The following is a 16,923-nucleotide window of genomic DNA, read 5'->3' on the forward strand; positions in this document are numbered from 1 at the left end:
TTCAGTCACAGAGCTTTCTTTCCCTGTCCTCCTCACCTTTTCCCAGTTGTTCTTCTATCATTTGAACAACTATCCCAAATAAAATCCAACGACCAAACCCTTACTCCCCTTATGTTTCGTTTCTTTCAGTTATTTGAGTTGGAGACTTCTCAAAGCCTACAAAAATGTGTGTGACATCCATTGAAATTTCAGCCTTGCCACATTAAAAAGGCAGGGGTAGGAGGAGGGAGTTCTGCAATACTTTGCTTCACAGCTTTGGGAAGTCAGTTTGCTTCTGAAGCAGAAGACCGACTGGTCTTCTTAAGATCATCCCATGGAGCCCTATTTGGACTGGATTGTACCTTTTCCCCAAGGACCCACATCAGAAGCCCCGGGAAGCCACCATCTCCACATCAGTCTCAGGATCTCCTCGCCGTCTTTGTCCCTTCTAGACGTGGAAGCTTGGAGAGGAGGTCTGGTTTCCAAGGATTGGAGCGTTTGAAGGGCGGGGCCATCTCCAAGTCCATCTCCCCTTTTTGTCCTCTTCTTCTGGGACGGGAGGGTGGAGCCAGGTCCTCCCGCGGCCGGTTCGCGAGCTCTCTCTATCTCGGTCGCTCGAGGTGAGTGTGAAAGGGCGGCAGCCCGTTTAATTGTAGCGCAGGTTAATTTCTTGAGTTCACCGCAGTCGATTCGCCAGCGGCTTCCCCGGTCTTTGCCAAGTGGGTTTACGAGGTCGGAGGCTTGCTGGGGCGCGTTCGCGTTCCCGAGAAAGGCTCCTCCCCGGGGCTCATTCCCCGACTGCGGAAAGCCCTGGATGCCCGGGGAGCCTGGAAGCTCAAGGTTTCCTCTGACCTCGTCGCTCCTTCCTCCCTCCCTACCGCCCGCTTCCCAACGCCCCGGGGGAAGGGCGGCCCCTGTCTTAGCACTTCCGACCCGAGCAACCCAGAAGGTACCTTCACGTCCAGGAGGAAGATTTTATCGCAGCCTCTGCAAACCGGCAGTAATAGGAGCTTTCAACCTGAAATACGATTGTTATTTTCCCAGTAAAGAGCTTGACAAGAAAAGTCAGCTTTTTATTAAAGACAAAGAGGTAAATTATCAGCCGGGACACTGAGGGGACGGCGGAGACCTAGCGCGCTTCCTCCGGTTGCCACGAGGAATTTATGGGGCAGCGGCGGCCAGCGCTCAGACACCCCTGGGGTCCCGGCGGGGAGGAGCCCGGCCCGAAGAACTTCCCAGGTCCCCGGGGGCCCCTAGAGGGGGATCCTCTCGGTTCTGCACAAAGCCAGGGTCTTTCCTGCGTAGAGCAGCTCACCGGCTTCCTGCCTTTTCTTCTTTCCCTAGGCTCTTTCTTTGACTCGCGTTTTCCTTTCGCTCGTGTCCTTTCTCCTCCTTGTTCCCCTCTCCCTACTTCTTTTTTCCCTCTCCCTCCCCCACCTTTCTTTCCCCCCCCCCCGCACGCGTAGTGTTATTTATTTATTTATCATCCCGCCATCAACACCCTTTTAGGACTCCTGAGCTTTTCAATGTGAGTGGGAGGAGAAAAGGGCAGGAAGTGTTGACTGGAAGGGGGTGAAATCTTGCTTCAGGGTGTGAGATTCTGCCCGGGAATATACAGTCCGGGAGGTGGAGGGAATCATAGAAAATGAGGATAAAAACCTGTTTATGACACCCCGCTATCCGATGGGGACCAACTCTGAGTGCGTCTCCTCTTCCTCCTTTATTGTACGGATTTACGGGTTCATCTGCCAGTACCGGACTGTTGGGGGGAAGGGAGGGGCGCATGTCGGAGAGAACGGTCTTGCCCAGGATCCTGAACACCGCGCCTTCACCGGATGCGCGCTCTTCTATGTAAAGGAATCCAGCAACATCCCCCAATTCAGACGCGGACAAAAGAAACTTTAATTAAGGTTTCTGCCCCGCGCGCAGCGTGCTTCTCTCTCCCGAGGCTGTTGATGTCCAATTCAAGGATTTGAGAAATAGAAATAGTACCGCCAGCCCATGCCCTTGAACTTCAATTGCTCCTGACTTGCTGCATTGATTTTTTTTTTTTTTGATACTGTACTCTCCCTAAGCCCCTCCCCCCGTTCAGATTAAAGCCTTAGGAGACATGCGACCTGGTGAGAGGGGATGGAAACCCACTCTTTTGCAAAGAGGTAGTTCAGGAGAAATTACACAAAATAAAAATTCAAGGTGTGAAAGCTTCATCTTGGCTCTCTTGTCTTCAACATGACACCTTATCATTAGGAGCACTGATTGTTACTTTCCAAGCCTTTATAGATGATCAGCCAGAAAGCGCAAACATCGCGGGGCTGGAGGGTGTAAAGTTATTTAAGTAGCCCCCACTCCTTTTGGTGCGCCGTCAAAACATTTCACAAGTTAGGCAAAGAAAGTGGTGATTCCGAGACTCAAAATGATGGGTTGTTTCCGTCTCCCATCCTCCCTCCCCCTTCCTATATCAGAAAGAAATAAAACGCACAATGAGCCTTTATTTCTGGGGAGGCGACCTCAAAATTCGTGCCAGTAGTGGACAACTTGAGCTTTCCACTGGAGATACTCACACCGCGAGCTGGAAAGGAATTAAAAAGCCCCACGTGGTTGATTTGGGCTTAGACTTGCAACCTCCAGTTCGCCGCGTCTGCTCTTTGCAAAGATTGGCCTCTTGATGGATGCGTGCGAGGGACCCTGTGGGGCCGGGGCTGGGTGCCTCGGGCAGGGCTGACGGTGGGAGCGCTATGTGCGGCGGGCAGGGTCCGCACTGGGGGCTTTCTCTGCCGGCCGGGGCGGCCGGATGCCTCCGGGACGCGAGCGCGCACGCCTTGGCCCCGGCGGCCGCGCTCCTCGCACCGCCTTCTCCGCAGGTCTTTATTCATCTCATCTCCCTCTTCCCCTTCTCCTCCTCCTTTGCCTCCTTCTCCTCCTCCTCCACCACCTCCTCCTCCTCCGCCGCCGCCACCTCCTCCTCTTGCATCTCACTGGCCTGGCTCTGTGTTGCTCTGAGTGACAAAGACAATGTCCCAGCCTTAACTTTGCAACCACCTTGCCTCCTTCTGGGGTTCGGCGGAGGGGGGTGGGGGACGGCAGCAGAGCCTCAGCATCTCTTCCAGCTTCTCCTCCTGCGAGTCTCCAGCTCTTGGATAATCCGGCCCCTGGCCCCCCGCTCCAGCCCTTTCCCCATCTCTTTCTTTCTGTTTCCCCCTTCCTCTCTCCTGCACGTTGTTGTTGTTATTAGAAAGGCTTCGCGCACCCCCTGGTGCTCCGGCGTTTTGTGTGGCAGGAGAAGATTGTCTTCCTTCTCTCTTTCTGTCTTGCTTTCTCTCTCCCTCTGGTTGCTCATTATTCAGAGAGAGACACAGAGGGAGGGAGAGAGAGAGCGCGCGAGGGAGAGGGAGGAGAGGAGAGAGAAGAGCGGAGAGAGGGGAGAGAGTGAGAGGGAGAGGGAGGGAGCGAGAGTGGGAGAGGGAGAGAGACGGATATCTCAGGTCATCTGCCGCTGCAGCGAGTCTGAGGAGCCGCGGAAGGCAGGGAAGATGGCGATCCTCCATTGCTGAGACCCGGCAGGAGCACATGAGACTCCCAAACAACTTCCACAACAATAACCCAAGCAGGAAGAGGAGAAAGAGAAAGAGGATAAGGAGGCGGTGGGGCTGGAGAACTCGAAGCACCTCCCGGCGCCGGGACGCTTCTTCTGTAAGTTACTGCAATTAACCGCCACCTCCGGGTGGTCCGAGTGCGCCGGGGAGGGGAGCGCGGGGCGGCGGAGGCACCGGCGCGCTCATTCATTCGGCCGAGGAGGGTTGGGGAGCAGGGAGCGCAGGGAGTCCCCTGCAGGCTCGGGCTGGCTGTAGGAAGAGAGAAGAAGCGAGCGAGAGAGGAGGAGGAGGGGGAGGAGGGAGAGCAGCAGGGGGAGGAGGAAGAGGAGGAGGAGGAGAAGCCGAAGGAAGAGGAGGAGAAGGTGGCGGTGGAGGTGGCTGTGCTTTTCCTGCTGGCTGCGCCTCCTGCGGGGGGGGCGGGGGGAGCGCCGTGGCTTAATTAATTTCGCGTAGTTCTGTGAAGAGAAGAGAAAATGAAAGATGAGTGAGAAGAGAGCTGGAGGCTTAGGACGGATGCTCCGGGCGCGGGGACCGGAGTAGAGGGAGAGGGGGCGGAGGGCGGGAGGCAGGGGACCCCAGCCCGAGCCCCGCGGGCCGGCGGGCGAGCGGGTCAGGGCAGCGAGCACCGCGAGCAGCGGCCCCGACCCGAGCGGGTTGACCTCTTTCTTCTCTCTGTCCCTCTCCTTCCTTTCCCCCCTGTCTGCCTGTCCCCCGCCGATGGCAAAGCCGTGCGGATTGGCACCCCTCTCTTCCTCAGGTATTTGGCTGGCTCTCTTCTGTCTCTGTCCCTTTCCCTGTCTCTGTCTCTGTCTCTGTCTCTCTTTCTCTCTCTCTCTCTCTCTGTCTCCCTCTCTCTCCCCGAAGTTGGGATGCGGGGTCGGGATGTGTGCGGGGGTGGCCGCTGTCGCCGCCGTGGGCGAGGAAAGGCCGGGCGCAGGGTGGTGTTGGGGGCGCAGGTTGAGGCGCAGCTGAGGAGCTGTCTCCAGGCTGGAGGTTCAGAAGCGTCTGGTGGAGGAGGACAACGGTTTCTAGAGAGGAGAAGCCATTACACACGCTTGGCTCTCCTCTAAGGCGGAGAGAAAGGCAGGCAGGGGCCAGGGGGGGCGTCTCACTCCTGGTGCGGTTCCCAGGGGTTTGCCCCCCTTCCAGGCACGAGGGGAAGCCGCGGCCGCCCCCTCGTTGGAGCAGCCCCTCTCTTTCCCTTTCTTTATCTCCCTGTCCTCCATTTGCAAGCTGTCTGCTTTGGTTCCAGTCCAGACTCCAAAACACAAAGCTCCTTCTCACGTTCATTCTCCAGGCTGTTCACCATTCCTGAAGGAACCCTCATTTTCTTTTCATTGTAGCTTCTAACCTACAGAGAGGGAGGAAGGAGGGTGGCTGCCTGGAGAGCTCCTTTTATATTCCTCCCCAACCAAAAAAAAAAAAAAAAAAAAAAAAGTTTCATTTTTAAGCACGCGACTGGGATGGGGAAAGACCAACCAGTTGGGGCTTTCTCCTAGGTCCCCCGGGGCTGTGTCTGAGTGTCTGTGTTGGCTGTTTGGCTTGCTTTGGTTTTGTTTCTGGAGGTTGCTGGAGGTTTTTGGAGGAAGTGACTAGTTTGGTTGAGAGCTGGGAACTGAGTCAGGTAAGCTGTGTCTTGTAACTCCACCAGAAAATGGAGGAGAGAGCGGGTTTCCAGGAGACAAAGCTGAGATGAGAAGTGTTTATGAAATTATAGATGTCTCCATTTTGAAGCTCAGTTGGTGATGGCTGGAGGAGGAGGCTTGCCTGCCCACTCTTTCTCCTTGTCCATAGAGAGACCTGGTGGTGGTTCCACACTCTCTTCATTAAGCAAGAAAATGAGGGCTTCTGGGGGTTCCTCACATTTTTCTCCCACCCAAGGAGTGTTTTCACAAGTTAGTGAGACTTTTGTTTCCATTTTAAAGTAAACTTTTGGAATTTTTTTTCTCCTTTTGAGTGGACCTGAAAGGTTTTGACCTCCTTCAGGACAAGCAAGGCAAAACCTTAAACGTTTCTACTGAAGTCTTCTCACAATGTAAAACTATTCCTGGTCTCCTGAAAGTCACCAGGAAATGTTATTTCCTCATTGTGCAGATGGTGGTGGTCCAAAGCTGAGAATTTTTTTTGTATGTTTTGAGTTCTGTGGATTGGTGATCATGTTTGAGGCCTTGCAAGACTTTATTGTCTGGTTGGGTATGATTTCTGAAAAAAAAATTTTTTTTTCTAGAAAAGAAAGAAAAATATTCCTGCAAGATCTCAAAGGAACTCTAAACTGGCTAACAACAGTGTCTCCAGGTTCTATATTTTTCTTCAGGTTTTTCCATTTGTATGTTAGGCCTTCTTTTAGCTCCTTTGTTTCCCCTTTCCCTCTCCTGCTATTTTTTCCCCCTGTCTTCTCAAGTACTGTAAGTCTTCAGGAATATCAGTGTGTCTAACTTAACAGTGTCACTATGGAAACAAATTGTGTCAGTTGAGAAAATCTTATGTCCAAGTGTCTTCATCTTTTTATTAGAAGAATTTATTAATCTTGTAGGAAGACATTTTGTGAAGATGATTTGAAAAAAAAAGACCCTGTCCTATCCTAGTCCACACACGTTGATTTGGAGCCCTTCACAGATTAGCTCTAGACAATATATGTAATTGACTCAAGTAAAGAACTAATTGTAAAATGCTTCAGAAATTTATAAAAGTCAACCATGAAGATGTTGCTTTTCCATTAGATAAGGTAGGTAGCCATCTTAAGGATGAGGGAAGATGTTGGAAGAATTTTAGATGGACTGTTACAGATAGGTGAGGAGCACTCCACAGTGAAAACTTGGAGAAGCTTCAGAACCAATTAATGTATCTTGAGGGGACTAATTGGACTTTGCTTTCAACTGAGGAGAAATACAGAAAGGTACCAGCTTCAACAGAAATAAGGAACATGTTGGTGAGCGACTTGCACCAGCTTTTTTCTCTCTTGCTTTCTGATTATGTGTCAGATTATTGTGTGTGAAGTTCCCTATGTGTACATATTTCTGTGCATATTGAAGTGGTTTTCGATTCCAGATATAATTATATTCTGTTGAGTAGCTGGTAGCAGTGTCACTCAGTAAATGCACAATGCTGTATATGACAACATCACATTTTTTCCAAACCAAACTATTGTGTCATTAATTGAGGGTTATTGTTCTTCTAAAGGGTGTTAAAGGAGAAGGGGAACATGGTTCTTTAGCTGATAATTGTCCATGGTCAATGAAGTAAAACCCTCATTTCATAGATGTAGAAGATATTTGGTTTTCAGTTGATGTGCATGCTTATTTAAAAATGTTTCTGTTTAGGTCTCTGCTTTATTGGAAATCTAAGCTTCTCCAAGAGCATTTAAAAAAAAAATCTTGCCTGTAACCATACCTTTCATTCTTCATTTTTGAATGCTATCTTTTACTACCATTACTTTTGTTCTTAAGTGGAATGTCATCACTGTTGTATTTAAATTTGCCAATGCTTATCTGAATGCTGGTGTTCCAATTTGGAAGCTCAAACATAGTGGGTAAAGAGAGTTATTTGGGAAAATGATTTTAATTTTGCATCTGGTTATACGTGTTTATCTAAACAAATACACTATGTGTTGATCTTGAAACAAACTTTTATGGTATCTTTGTTGTTACTATTAGCTGGAAAAATGGTTCATTCACTTATTTCAGTGGGGGAATAAGTGACAACTGTCTGTCCATCAATTTGACTCACTGTATTTTTCATATTACAACCAGCAACTTTAGCATCTTTATAGATGGTATTAGAGATGAACTTTTTTGGAGGGAAAAAATGTCTGCAAGAGGCTTTTGGAGAATATGTTCTAAGTGGTAATTGAAGAGACACAGCCATAGCTGTTGAACTTCCTCAACATGGCAAGCACCATACTATTTAAAGGCATGGTTTCTTGAGTTTTTTTCTAGAATATACGTACTTGAACTGGGACAGGTATTTTGAATGCATCACCATGAGAGAAATAAGAGCGCCAGATTGAACATTCTCACTTGCTGTCTAAGTTTAAAGATCTTTTTTGTTTTTAAGACATCAAGTTCATAAAGCTCATTGTGCACAATTTTGTCATACTTTTAATATATCCCCAAAAGAAATCTTTATGAAGAAGTATATGTAAACTATGATGGGCACTGCCATACAAGAGATACTTGTGGAATCTTCATATTCCATACTATTTCTCCTCTCGGTTTTGTATCAGTCTGATTCACTGACTATACTCCCTGAGGACTTACCCATCTAAATCCATACTCCTATCCCAGGTAGAGGCAACTTTTAGAGGGAAAATAAACCAAAACAAAAATCCATGTGTATTCCTAATGAGGCTTCTGAAAGATTGGGGGGGGGGGGAAGCCAACTCTACTAATGGGCTTTAAAGTACTTGTGGTTGGTTTTCTTGAAGGAAGGGAGTGGTAAGGTTGCTTCAGGAATGCCCTGTTTCATGTATGATGGAGTGTAATAGCGTCTAATCTGCCCTGAGTTATTCCTGGATGCTGAGATTCCTTGGTTAAGGTAACCTTACTTATCTTCTTGGTGGGGTGTGCCTTTTTCAGACTGATAGTTCACTATGTCATGGGATAGAAAATTGACAAAGCTGCCTGGAATAGTTTCAACTGAATGACTGGAGAAGAGCAGTGCTATTTCCTAATGCTGCAGTCATAGATTAAGAAATACATAAATAATGAATTCAGATTGCAAAGGGTCTGACCTGAGTTTATGACTGGCTGAGTTAGTATATGGAAACTACTGAAATTCCAAAAAGAAGGTGGGAGAGAAGATTGCCAGGATCTATAGGTAAAATTCACTGAGCTGCAAAATAGATCAGCTTGTGTGTGTGTTTATGAAGGCAAGTATCTGGTGAGATTCACATCCTTACAAGTTGATGGCTCTGGGAGAAACATTAGCTGAGTTTTGGTGACCTATTAATTGATTATGAGAAAACAGAAGAGAGTAGATAATGCTAGAAGAAAATTCCTGTGTGATATGCCAGGACATCTGGCAGATGTTATGTTGGGCCCTAAGGAATGGACAGTTTAATTTTAGCCCTAGCAAGGAAATGGGAAGTTCTAAGCTCTTTTAATAGCACAACTCTTAGTTTGGGGAAGGTTGCTTAAAAAAATAAGAAAGGAAGAAAAGAAAAGAAAAAAAGGCATTTAGAATAATATGAAAAAAACCCTCTAAGGAACAGGGAACATGAGCTGAGACTTTGGGATGATAGACAAAATGTTATTTCCCAAGTAAAAATTCACAGGAAGTTATTTAAAAATTGATAAATATGTACACCGTGAGTTCATGATAAGTGAGGGGAATGTAAAATGTTTAATACTGTCAGGCAGACCTTCCAATTTAAAAGCTAGGTATTTTTTTTCCCTCTTATGCCTTAGATAATATACCTCAAATATCCTCTCTGCACCCTCGCTTTACTGAAGAGGAAGCTGGCACAAAGACGTGAAGTGACTTGATCAAGGTGAGAAAGTTCAGCTGTAAGAAAGCCAGGCCTAGAACTCAGGCCTACCTGCAGCACAGTGCCCTTTCTATCACCCCAATTGCACTTGACTGACACATTGTGAAACAGCTGTACTCTTGAGAGTCCAGGGCTCTCTGAGAAGCTGCTGTCCTGCATACACCTCTGGGGCAGGAGTATGGGTTTTGTTAATTGAATTGAACATTTTGGGGGATCCCGAGCTGGGCATGGTGTATTTCAGTCATAGATCTAGAGACTGACTTTGTTCATGTGATTTTCAGTCAGGTTTCAGCTACTGGGTTTGTGGCTATGTGGTTCTCTTAATTGTTCCTATTCTTCTCTCTCCTTCTATCTTCCAGGGCTTGGAAGATCTTTTCAAATGCCCTTCTTTGGAAATTTGTCTGCGTCTATTGCAACTTACAAAAGTGCCCAGAATTGGACTCTGAGGATCTGTTTTGCAATGTGGGACAGATTTAAATTGGCTTCTCTCAGAGACACCATTTTGTAATGCTGATGAGTGACTGAGAGGGTGAAATAAAGTCTCAAACAGTTAGTGGTGATTTTCAATGGTTCTCTAGTCATTCAGAAATATGCCTTCCTTGTGTCTTCTTTGAGACCAGTGTTCTCTTGTCAACCAGTGGCTTCCTGCTTTCCCCACTGTCCATAAAGTCATAATTAAAATGATTTAACAACATAAGCAATATTTAACTATGGATGATAGGAGAGGACTCTGGGAAGGATGAAATGGGTTTCATTTCTGTTTCCTCTTGGATAAGCAAAAGCATTCTGTAAGGAGGAAGAGTGGTGTTTGGAAGGTTCCACATTTGCTAAGCTTCTTCCAAATGAATGCATAAATTCTTAATCCAGGAGGCAGGCTGAAGAAGGTAGTGCTGGCTGTGGACTTCTGGCGGAAACACAGTGAACGTTGTAAACAGCCGAACCTCAGCGTGGCACTCCTCCAAATGAGTTGACTGTCGAAAATAAAATGTTCCAGAAGAACTGGGAGAACAGGAAAGAAGTTAAAACAGCATGGTTTGCATGCCAGTGCTGAAGGAAGAGAAAAAAAGTTTGGGGTGGGGGAGCCATTGGAAAGAAGATAATTGTAAGCTAAACTGTCTCCAGGATTCTTCAGATCTAGCAGAAGTTTCCAAAGGCAGCAAAGTAGATTTTTAGGAATTTAGATTGTGTTTTCGGTTTGCTAGGAAGCTTTCTCCTTGAACTTTGTATCTGAAGGACTGTACAGATAATAGATGAGAAAGCCCTTTGGAGGTAATTTGGATTTACATCTTCTGCATGGCAGTGCTGTCATGAAAGTTACCTTCTTCCCAAGGCCTTCTAGCCTCATCAGTTGAAGTGTCCATAAGATATTTGAGGTCTTTATGTGAGTGCCTTCAACACAGAGTTGATTTTTGTCCAGCTCAGAGAGGTAAAGTGATGTGGTGACAAAGGGTGCTGGTATTGTCATCTACAGGTGCATTGTCTTTTGCTTCTGGTGAGCAGCTTACTGGGTGGCTTCAAAGCATTCTTTTCTAATTCTTAACTGGAGACATTTCTTCTTGAGTTATTCTTGGAGAGAATTTCTTTTCATGCCAGGTCATGGGTATTTTGGTATTGATTTCCTTGCTTTCATGTGTTTGCTTGTTTAGTTCACTGCATGTTGCTTCTGGATATTAATAAAATACTTATGCTGTGCTTGTTCCCATTTTAACCCCCATCTTCACTCAGGGAGTACAACCTGTCCATTGGGGTGAAGGGAGGGTGGTAAGAATTCGTGTCAAAAAACTAAATAAACTCTTGAAGATGAGGATTGTATAATTCCAGATGTTATTTGTAAATGATCAAATAGACGTTTAGCATGCACCATGCAAAGAAAGATAGGGGAAATATCACTAGGAAGCAGTAGATCCTGATTTAAATGTCTTAGGATCATGTAGTAAGAAATTAGGCATCTGCCCAAGGTAAATAAGCGAAACTTTCCTTTGGATCCAGATTGGTTGAAGTACAAAAGGAGCTGGAGGCCCAGGCAGGACAACTGTATCAGAAGTAATTAAGCCCAGGATTTGTGGAGAGACTTATCTGCCACAAAGCCCAGCTGGGGAAGGCCACACTCACTGCCTAAGCTGTTGTTTGGCCAGTTGAACCAGAACACAAGCTAAGGCCCTTGAATTTTGGATTCTAATTCTTCTTTATTCAGATGTAAGAAGGCAGAGCCATTATTCTTCAGTTTGGCTCCTGTCTGCTCAGGGCTTCTGTCTTGAGCTGAGCTGGGACCTGCTAGGGGATAAGGGGGGTGAAAGCTGATTTCCTCAGAGGGGACATTCTCCCTGTTAACACTACAAATGTGCCTGTAATATTGTACTTATTACTCAGAAAATAATTGTGCAGTGGCACAATGTGGGATACTTGAAAGATGTTTGCTGCACAAAGGTTCCAGTACTCACCTGCGGATTAAGAAATGGCTTTCTAAACCATCTCATTTCTGTTGCTAATGAAAAGCTTTGGAAGGCACCTGTGAATTAGAGCTCCAGCTGCTCTCATGGTAGGGGAAGTTAGGCCTGGAAAGGATACATGGATTAGGCCGTCAGAAAAGCAAACAGTAGCATCAGCACAAGTAGAAAATAGACAGGGTTGTTAAGCTAACAGAAAAGTAGGCTAAAGCATTGCTGTAATTATATAGTGGAAATTTGCTGGGAAGGAGAGTCCACTTGGATGGGAAAAGGAAAAAGAGGTAGGAGAGTAATTGACAAGTCAAAATAGCAAAGTTCTGTCCACTGGAAAGAGCCTACAGGAAGAAGTAAGACCTTGCTCTTAAGAAAACAATACAGCAACTAGAAAAGGACCTTGTAATTTGGTACCTTTTGCGTGTGAAATATGAAGACCAGTGCTCAGATCCACATTCTTTGGTAAGTTCCTATTGTGAAAAATAGAATTGGGCTTGGGAGACTATTTGTGTGACTTCTGTGTTACAAATGCGGCCTTTTCTGATAAAGGACAGATGGAAACTTGAGGGAATTGGGTAAGTAGGCCTAGGTGGAGATTTTCCAGGAAAATGAACAAAGTAGAGAATAGAGCACAGTAGAAAATAGCTGCATTATTAATGGGAAGAAAATGTGATAGTCCTCTCTAAGGTTATCCATAGAGCTTCTGTATCTACACGCGAGGTATTAGAAGAAAAGAAGAACAAAGACATGCTTATTGCAGAGAGGAAAGAGTGGGTCATGACTACTACCTGGTGTTCAGTTGGGGATTAACCCATTTGCATGATCCCCAACGTCACAGAATGGTCTGTCAGTCCACTCCCGGTATCTTAAAATCCAAAATAAGGCTCCTGTGAGGCAGAATGGTTAGCCATTCTAATCCCTACTTACATCATTCCTCTGGGTTATGAGCAAGATAGTCAGCAGTTGAGCACCATTCATTTTACCCAGACTGTGGAGAACCTAATATAGGGGCAAGGTCATTGGGGTAAAGTTTGAATACTGGTTTGCAGACTGAAAATGGCCAAAGACAGAAACTAGTTAGAGGTTGGGCATGGTGGTGTCATTCCAGCCCGTGGGAGGCTGAGACTGGAGAATCTCTGCTAGTTCAAGGCCAGCCTAGGCTACAAAGTGAGTTCAAGGCCCGTCTATGAAACCCTGTCTCAAAAAAACAAACACCAGGTTAAGATTTTATCATAATCAGTAGTTACCACCCAGACTTTTCTCTGATAGTTTCAATCTTAAATAGTCTTCCTGAAGACTGTTAATTAGTGTTTAATAATGTTAACTGTGTGGAGACCGTTTTCATTTGAATGTTCTGCCCTCAGTTGAGTGTTGTGTGTTGCCATGTTGGTTAAAAGTGATAAGAGAGTGGTATGATTGTTTCATCAAGAAATTTTGCCATTCCTGAATATAGTAGTAATATCATACAGTCCTTTAAAATCTGTTGCCTTCCCTCGTAGATTGTCTGATAGCTAAGATTAATTCTAAGTAACATTTGTTTAACATTTAACATGAACCAGGGACTACTATTCATAGGAAACCAGAGTTGGGGAGAAGGAAAGAGTTTGGCGAAGGAAATCCAAGAGATGGAGAGGTCAAGTGATTTCCCCAAGGTCATGGGGCTACAAGGGAGTGAGTCAGGCCTCACATGAAGGGCCATTGCCTCCCAAGCTCTGGTTCTTGACTAGTGAGGCCGAGCCTAGGTTATTACTTAGTATGCTAATTGCTTGTGTTCCTCATGCTTTATCTCCTCCAGTTGCCAGGAGTATATCCTTGGTGTTCTGGCAGGAAATCTGCACATAATGGAAAATTAATTACAATACATTGGTTGATATGAGAGATATAACTTACTGCAATAGCTTGAAAAAGTGTGTTTAACTGAATAGTACCTTTCTGTTCTGGCTTACAAAGGAGATGATGGGAGAAATATAAAAAGAGACAATGTGGGGGACACTTTAGGGAATAAATATTTTTAACTCATCTCAAGCTTATAAAGTACTTGTACACATGGACTTTGAAAAAGAGCACTTACCTGTTGTGGCGGAAAGATGCTGTGGCTTTTTTTTTTTTTTTTCCCAAATAGAAAAAGTGCTTCACTTTTTTGTTTCTTAAGGTCCCTCATAAAAGTCACAGTGTTCTGTCTTGGCTCTGTTTACTGTAAGCCTGAAAAGCTTTTTCAAAAACTACACAGTCCTTTGAAAATTAGCTCTATCGTCTTGTGGTCATTTGTAGAAAATGGGGCAGATTCTCTTAAAAGTGTGGGTGCTATTACTCCCTGCCCTGAGTGATCACCATGTGTTCTCTTTAGATCATGGAGACCTGAGAGGTGGTTTGGCCTTACCTGCCTTTCTCTGAAACATTGCAGCTCAGTAGGAAGCAGGTGTTCATGGGTAACCATAAATGCCCTTAATAGAGTAACAGGCTGTGCCAAGGGAGATAGAACAGGTCCAAATGCCTTGATGGTATCCAGGATAGTAGCTTCTCTGTATGACAAGCAGTTGGGCCTTAGGTGAAACCACTTGAGCTCTCCAACTTCACTGTGCTACGGATCTGTTCAGTTGATCTATGGTCCCCAGACAAACCCATAACACAGCTCTTGCAGAGCAGAAATGCGCACCCTGATTTTTGTTTTGTTTTGTTCTGTTTTGTTATTGAACCCAGGGACGCTCACATGCTTGGCAAGTGCTCTATCATAGAGCCACATCTCCAGCCCTATGTCCTGTTTATAAAGTATGCTGGAGGAGACCACAGACTCATCAGGCATAGCATTATCTAGCAGACTTATCAAAACCAATGTTTTTTTTTTTTTTCCTTAGTTCTGTTCTTTAGCATTTTTCTTTTCTGTTTTTGTGGCTCTGTGAGTCAAATGCAGGGCTTCCTATGTATTAGGTATGTACTCTACGCCAAACTACACCCTCAACTCCAAAACCATTCCTTTCTTTCTCTTTTATTAATACCTGTTAGTTATATAGAATAATGGATTTGGAAAGACCTATTTGTACATGCCTGTAATACGCTTTTTCATTTCTATTTCTCCATTACTACTCTTTGTTTTCTTAGATTAAAAATTTTAGTGGGAAAAAGCCTCAAAAATGACTATATAACTGAAGAGTGTAAAAAGTATGTAATTCTTTGGGAAGAACTTCTAATTCTTACAGTAATTCGGGGCTCTGTTAAACTATGATCCTCCTCAGTAAAACCCTGGCTTCTAAAATATCCCTTATCCTAGCCTGTGTCAAAGACCAATCTTCAACTTGTTTCTTCACTCTTCTAATTATTTAAGGAGAAACTTCATTAAGCTATTCTAAAGAGCTGTTTTGCACAACTGAGGTGCATTGGGTCAACATTCTTTGTGGGTGCAGTGACAGTCATAGGAAATTTGAGAACACATTCAATGTGAGACACACTACAGGAGATGGAGACGGAGACCTGGGACATGTCCCAAGAGGGCAAATAAATGTATAAAGTTTATGTATGTGTGGCCGACAAAAGAATCATTCATTCATTCATTCATTCATTCATTCATTCATTCATTCATTCTCTTGAAAAGAAAGCTACATTTCAAAGATAATTTCCACAGTCATCATAAACAAGTTCTTTGTACTGGTCACATAAAATAGTAGACATTTAAGAAAACAGAATTGGGGCCGGGGATATTGCTCAGTGGAATAAGCGCTTCCCTGGCAAGCACAAGGGCCTGAGTTCAATCCCTGGTTCTGCAAAAAAAAAAAAAAGAAAAGAAAACAGAATTTCACTCTTCCTCTTGCAAGTGAAAGTTTTCATTGTCATTCCATCTTCTCCCTTGGTGTTCCCTCTACTTAGTAATTTGGGGAGGAGGATGCTGAGAAGTGCAAGTGTTCAGAAACAGATGTCAGCTAGCCTTGAAATTCATGTCATCCTATCCTGTACTTAGACAGTGTTTCAGAGTACCTTACCCTTTTTTTTTTTCTGACCAGTGGTTGTAGCTTGTTAATGAATGAACATCACCCATAGGTCTTGAAATTAGCAAATGTTAAATGTTATGTGATTATTAGGAGAAAACAAGATAATCTAGTCAGTGGGCTTAATTAGGTTGTGATTGCCCAATTGCAGCTTCATGATAATTATATTCATAACCCTGCTTCTAGACATCAACTACAATTATCAAAAATGACCCCAGCACAGGTAGGTGTTAGTGATCTTTTTTGATGCAGCATTGAGTAGTGAACATCTGATGCTTTGCAAGATGTTCCTGCCTGCTCCTCCTTCCCCTCCTGCCACCTTCTTCTGTCCCCCCCCCAAATTAGAAAGGTCTGTGGCAATATTATTTTGTCTATGACTAGGCACGTACTATATAACTCATGTTGCTTCTTACAGAAAAATAGGTTCTTAAGTTGTTAGGCATCAAATATGACTGAGAAGCATTAATCCATTAGTAGATAAGAAAGCATAAAAATCCCAAATTGACTAAATTGTTTTTCCCTCAGTACATGAATCTGTTCAGAAGCTCTAATGTGATTCATTTGACTAGATCTTTTACTTTATAAGGCATAATCTTAAAGAAAAAATAATCATTTGTGTTTAAGATAATGTCTTACCAACAAGATCATTAAGATCCGAGGAACTGTAAGGTGAGAACTTTTGTAGCACCCCCTCTTACCCCCTAAATCTATTGAATGTACTGCTAGTGTATTCTAGTGTAAAGAGAATATCTCATTGCCAGGGATGTTGTTTACTCTTTAACCTTCCAAATGGAGACAATGATTTCTAAGAAATACAAACAACAACCTGTTATCAGAACTGGGGATGTCAGTGTGACACTGAATCACTGGGCCTGATTTTCACTTGGCAACTTTCCCTTTCAGAGACGCAATTCTACGGGAAAATAATGTACCTAAAGTTTGCACGTGATGGCTAAACTTCAATACAGTTATCTGTCTGGAAAACATGTAGAAACTCTGCTACATATTTCTGATATGTATTAATTTCTACATACATATCTATACTCATATATATGTAAGTAAAGAAGAGGTAGATCCTCTCTGGGCACTTAAGTTTTTGTTAAAACATCAAGAATGCAAATTTCTACCTGGCAGTCATCTCTTACAATTGCCAGTGACAATGCACTTCTCTTGCCAGGGGGTTTCTGTTAAGACAGTGACATGGTTAACAGAGCACATGAGGATGCAGAAGAGGTTGAAATTTATCTCTTTCCCTGGCTGTGTGACCTTGCGTAAGTCACTAGCTTCTCTGCCCAATAAAATGGAAATGATATGCTATGACTAGAACAGACAGGAAGATTAAAAAATATTATGAGTATAAGGGTTCTGACTTACATGGGCACTCAAAATGATGAATTTCTTCCTTCCTCATTGGTAGAGAAACAGGAAAGCAGCCTTTTCCCAGA

At 44.4% G+C, this 16,923-nt stretch overlaps 1 protein-coding gene across 5 annotated transcripts in view; it reads left to right on the forward strand.

The window, feature by feature from the left end:
- Positions 1-457: 457 nt before the first annotated feature.
- Znf462 (zinc finger protein 462) overlaps positions 458-16,923 on the forward strand; it is a 147,122-nt gene continuing 130,656 nt past the window's right edge. For 2 of the 5 annotated variants that reach the window (XM_004638070.3, XM_023722918.1), the window contains exon 1: positions 3,394-3,669. The gene's annotated coding sequence lies outside the window, so the exon portion shown is untranslated. Of the gene's footprint in view, positions 600-3,393; positions 3,670-8,977; positions 9,061-11,824; positions 11,961-16,923 lie in introns of those variants that run through there. The other 3 variants (XM_023722914.1, XM_023722915.1, XM_023722916.1) reach the window with 3 other exon arrangements.

Source organism: Octodon degus, unplaced genomic scaffold (genome assembly GCF_000260255.1).
Source record: "Octodon degus isolate 3935 unplaced genomic scaffold, OctDeg1.0 scaffold00094, whole genome shotgun sequence".
In the NCBI taxonomy this organism is placed as follows: Eukaryota; Metazoa; Chordata; class Mammalia; order Rodentia; family Octodontidae; genus Octodon; species Octodon degus.